Genomic DNA, 5,913 nt, shown 5'->3' with positions numbered 1-5,913 from the left:
GTGCCCCGGTCTGGGAAGATCCCACATGCCGCGGAGCGGCTGGGCCCGTGAGCCATGGCCGCTGAGCCTGTGCGTCCGGAGGCTGTGCTCCACAACGGGAGAGGCCACAACAGTGAGAGGTCCACGTACCGCAAAAAAAAACCCAAAACAAAACAAAAAAAGTCCAACAGTCCATTTCAGTCTTCATCCTGATTGTTCTGTTAGTCCCATTTGTCATAATCAGTCTTATTCTTTGATACAATTTATTCTTTCAGTCTTTGCAGGCTCTCCTTCATTTGCTTGGCCAGATTGATGTTGCTTTTTTGCCTTTTTTGTTTGTTTGTTTTAAATTCTAGCCATTCTAATGAGGGTGGAATGATATCTAGCTGTGGTTTTCATTGTATTTTCCTAGTGGCAAATGAATTTGAACATCTTTTTATGTGTTTTTCAACCATCTGTATGTATTTGTTAAAATGTTTCTTCATGTATTTTCTAATTGGATTTTTTTTGTTTTATTTTTAATTTTGAGTTTTAAGACTTCTTTATATTTTCTGGACACTAGTACTTTGTCAGCTATGTTGTTTGCAAACATTTTTTTCCCACTCTGAATGGGTGTTGAATTTAATCAAGTGCTTTATTCTGCATTGATTAATCAGATCATGTGGTCTTTCCTCTTTTGGATTACATTGATTGGTCTTAAAGTATTGATTTAGCATTGCATGTCTGGAATAAACCCCACTTGGTCATGGTATGTAATTTTTTTATACATTTCTGAATTTTCTTTGCAAATACTTTTTTAACAATGTTTACATCTGTATTCATGAAGGATATGGTCTGTCTTCTTTCCACTGTTTGGCATGTCCTTAATTTTTTAAGGTATAACAGCCAAGGTTGTAAGTTTTACTTATTGAGAGAAATAAGAAAAAGTACATCTCCATTTTCCTAGAAGCAGAAATTTTGTATAGCATTTTGAATTTTTAAAAAAATGTAGCAATTTATCTTTAAATTGCAATTTATCAGAGCATTAAAAATATTCCATTTATCTTGTATTCACCATCTCATTTACTCCAACCAATATGTTCTAAGGAACATCGATGTTACCACTTTGCATATTAAAAAAATGATGCTTATAAAGATTGCCCCATATCAGGTCAGTAGTAACTATAGGAGACAGGATTTAAATCTAGACGAATTGACCTCAAAACCTGTTTTTTATAACCACAACACCATGCTACTTTTCCTATTTAAATTACGACTACATTTTAATTATGGCAGTTATATTTTAATCATAAAGTTAGCAGAAAGGATCAGTATTATTTTCTCAACATACATAAGAAAATATTATATATAAATGGAGATATTCTATAAAAAAATCTCTTTGGAGACAAAAAATTTTGATAAAAATATTAGTGTAATGTAGTTGTATTAGGACCATATTAACTAGTAAAATTAAGTTTATCTTGTTCTCATATATATATATATATATATATATAAAATGCATTTGAATGCAAATGAGGTGATAGGACCTAGCATAAAGCAAGCTTTAATTAATGAATAAAGGTTACAATAAAGCTGTATCCTATATTAATTTTTTACAAAACACATTTGTATTCTAACTAAAACATATCAAAACTTTCAATCATGCTATATATTCTAATATTAGAATTTCATCTTTCAAAATATAGTACTTTTCAGTTACTCATATTATTATGTTTACTAAAAATGTCTGTGACCTGTTCTGTCAATAAATTTTTCTAAATTATTTTGGGTGATGAAGGTTATCATTTTCAATTTATAGGTTAAAATTATTTTTCAGTGTAAACAAAAATACTATAAGCCACTAGAATAAAATTATTTAAAAATAAACTGTTAAGAAAGCTGTTACAGTTTCTCTTCTTCATATTTCTGATTATCCTACAAAGTCAGTAACTTTGGTAATTTATAACAATGATTAATAGTGTTCTCTCATATATATTCTTAAGAGACCACATTTTCACCTTGAATTTCCCTTTTACTTTATCCCTTCACATTTTCCTTCTTTTCTTTTACTATACATATAATTTTATGAGGTAGATTTTTTTAACAAGAGGACATATAAAGAATAATATATATGTCTCATATCCTTGGCATGTATATACAATTTTAAACTAAAACCTGTTCATCCTAATTTATGAGGCACATATGATTCTAAATACAGCATATAGTAGAGCTATTTTTAGAAAAGTAAAGAAGATAAATCTCATCTGAACCATAATCTTATTAATACTATGATGATAATTAAAGTTGTTCAATAATAGCTTAATATATTTGCATTCATTTACCAACCATTGATTAGTGTCAAAAATAATGCTAGTCACTGAGATATAATTAGTACCAACACCTATTTCCATCTCTAAGCCTACAGAAAAATTTCAGTCAAAGGTATAAATGTATCTCAAAATAACATATTTAAAATAATTGTATAATGTACAAGAATGGGGGAATTCCCTGGTGGTCCAGTGGTTAAGACTCTGCACTACCATTGCAGGGGGCACGGGTTCGATCCCTGGCTGGGGAGCTAAGATCCTGCATGCCACATGGCGCAGCCAAAAAAAAAAAAAATTAAAAAGTATAAGTGTGAATATATATTAAATACAGCTAGAGATTTTGGTTGGTTGGTTTGTCTTAAACAGGACTTAAAAAAAAATAGACATGCCATCATTTCTGTCTTTTCATTTCAGATCTCTGTCTCTCAGAGCTTGGAATCATTCTACAGACATGGTTTCTCCATGTGGCAGGAGAAATGACAGCCAGAATCCCTCTAATTAAACACTTCCTTAACAACTCTTCTCTCTCCCCACTCCCTATCCCCCTGGAAGGAGAGATTATGTCTCTAACAATGTCCTTACTTCAGTCTTTGGTCTCAGCTTCATGTTTTTAACCAGTGATTCAGAGAGATGTCATACAGTAACTGGCAAGGTCGCTGTCATGTACCACTCCCTCCCAGGGCCAGCTGGCATTTTGGAATCACCAGTAGTCAGATAAATTAGGCAAGAACAGTTGACAATTTCTTCATAATCACAGGGATGGGAGCCAGAAGTTCTATGCTGTACAGAAAAGAGATACTAAGAAGATAATAACTTTCTACTCTATTTGCCACCATAAAAATATGTCCATAGGGCTTCCCTGGTGGTTCAGTGGTTGAGAATCCGCCTGCCAGTGCAGGGGATACGGATTCAATCCCTGGTCCGGGAAGATCCTGCATGCCGCGGAGCAGCTAAGCCCGTGCGCCACAACTACAGAGCCTGGGCTCTAGAGCCCGCGAGCCACAACTACTGAGCCCACATGCCACCACTACTGCAGCCCGCGCACCTAGAGCCCGTGCTCTGCAAAAAGAGAAGCCACCGCAATGAGAAGCCCGTGAACTGCAATGAAGAGGAGCCCCCACTCACCGAAACCAGAGAAAAGCCTGTGCGCAGCAACGAAGACCCAACACAGCCAGAAACAATAAATAAATAAAATAAAATAAATTTATTAAAAAAATGTCTATAGACATGTATTTCCATATACAAAACTCCAACATTACTATATTTCACTGTTTGCCTCATGTAACTATTAGAATCACAATACAAATGTTCTTACAATGTGCTAAGAAAGGAAATGTCTCAACGTGTAAAGTCTTACTCACCTTACTGCTTCCAGCTCCAAGTGCGGGAGCTCCACGTGCTATATATTCTTCTCAAATCACCAGTCATCGGTCACCATGTTGACCTTTATTATCCAGAAGTCCATGGCAAAATGATTTCTAATTCCCTGACCCACACTTCAGCTGTATTGGAAAGTCCACAGGACGTTTGATTATCTGATTCTCAGTCCAACCTGGGGTAGCTGGAGGCAGACACAATGAGGTCTCTTAATACAAATATGAAGGGCTTTCTGAAGAGCCAAGTTGCACTGAAGTCTGTCCTTTTCATCTAGAACCTATTGAAGACTGCATAAAGAAACGAACATACTCCTACTCTTTACTTTTTTCCATCAAGTGTTCTAAAGACATACACTTCACGGCATGTGTCTTAAGCTCAAAAAAATAAAGCAATTATAATTTTACAACCTTTTTAGTAATCATCCTACTCAATTGCAAACTTGCACGCCAGGGCCAGAATGACCCTTGTTATCTTTTATTCCATGTCCATGTATTTAACTGCATTCCTTTTAACAGTTTCTGTTCATCAGGAGATTATTGGCTGAAAATGATAGAAATTCTACTCTAGCTAATAACTTGATTAAAAAAGAAACATATGTTACACAATTGTGAAGTCCAGAGATGGGTGTAGATTCAGGATTGGCTGGATCATGCAGGATACACAATGGCAATCTGTCTTTTCTTAACATCAGTTGACTTTGTTTTCCAGTAGATGCTTACCAGCCAGGCAAGACAACTGACAACAATACCAGAATGACATTATTCCCAGTTCAGCTATCCCAAAGAGGGAAAATTACTCTTTCCTGGTAGCCATATTTCAGGAGCAGGAAATTTCTGATTGACCCTGCTGCCAACGAATGCCTGAGTTCAACCACTGTACACTGTACAAAGCAGGATTTCCCGCTCCTGGTTCATATACACATGATACAACAAAGGGGAAGATAGGATAGTGAGAGTAACAGACCCAGTGCAACCATTTGGGATGGAAAAGGGGCTGGTATGCTGTAGAGAAACAGGATATTGGGCAAAGAAGAGGCATAAATTGGAACAAAAGCCTAACTTAACGTTCACGTGGAAATGAATGTTATGATAGAGGTATAATCCTATGAATGTTTATAAAGTCATAACTAATACAGTATATAAACTAATCTTTAAGGATAAATATGATTTTGCCAGAAAAACAAGGAAGGTGAAGGATAAAGAGATTTAATTCCTAGGAAAAATATATTATATAAAAGCATAAAAGAATGAGTATGGTATACACAGGGAATATGAAATTGCTTTATGAGGTAGTGTAGGATGAGAGAGAATGTAATAGTGACAGTTCTGTTTCCATTTGGAGAAATCATCAATGTACCATAATTTAAGAATTTGAGATTTCATAATAATACATGATTTCAGCTGCTACCTAGGTACTCACATTTTAGCTGAGTACATACTCCACTCTACTAGATAATTATGGTAGGTTCTAAATGCTATACTGAGATATGTAAAACAATATTTGTGGGTTAGAATATATTTGAAGATATTGAGCTCCAGAAAACCGTTGACATTTAGAAAACAGTCACAGAAAACAAAAATTACAGGAAATTATCCCGGGTGTGGCTTCATTATTTTATTAGAAACACCTTTTGCTAAATGACCAATAGTCTATCAACAGTACCTCTGGCAGAAAATAGCTTAAGATTCTGCACATGAAAAGAAACTTTATCCTTCAACTTGCTGAATTTCTTTTCCATGAATTTCTTTTGTATTTCATGTTTAACTTTGGGTACCTGACCTTTTTTGCACACAGTTAATTTTAAGCCATATGATGAAGACATGACCCTCTAATCAGAAATAGAACTTAATAAAGATGTGTGGGAAAAATTAAATTATGAGCTTGACTGTGCTCATGTTGTTGAAAGCCTTTTGCTAATGGAATTTCAGACACATTTGTTTGCTTGTTTGCTTAGATCAGTCTTTTCTTGGTAAAATTATAAAGTAGTTAACATAGGTATTTCTCTACAGCAAGAGTATAGGAGGTCTATTCTATTGAAAAACAGAAACATTGTATATATGTTTTATTGCCACTTTCTAAAATTTGAATATGATTATTAGTATTTTATCCTAGAATATTTCTTGAAAAAAAAGGAAGTTTTAAGGAAATGGAGACATGTACAAAAATCAATAAAATCAGTTACACATTTTTTTAATCAACATTTTGGGCTTTGAAGTTAGATAAATCTTTTTTTAGCTCTGTACTCCTACAC

General features: G+C 34.5%; 1 non-coding gene across 1 annotated transcript; it reads left to right on the top strand.

The window, feature by feature from the left end:
* The first annotated feature begins 2,463 nt into the window (after positions 1–2,463).
* Positions 2,464–2,536, top strand: TRNAG-ACC (transfer RNA glycine (anticodon ACC)). The gene has a single exon. It is a non-coding gene; the product is annotated as a tRNA-Gly (tRNA).
* The last annotated feature ends 3,377 nt before the right edge of the window (positions 2,537–5,913 follow it).

This window comes from Tursiops truncatus, chromosome 13, assembly GCF_011762595.2.
Source record: "Tursiops truncatus isolate mTurTru1 chromosome 13, mTurTru1.mat.Y, whole genome shotgun sequence".
NCBI lineage: Eukaryota > Metazoa > Chordata > Mammalia > Artiodactyla > Delphinidae > Tursiops > Tursiops truncatus.
This window is presented reverse-complemented; position numbering and strand designations above follow the sequence as displayed.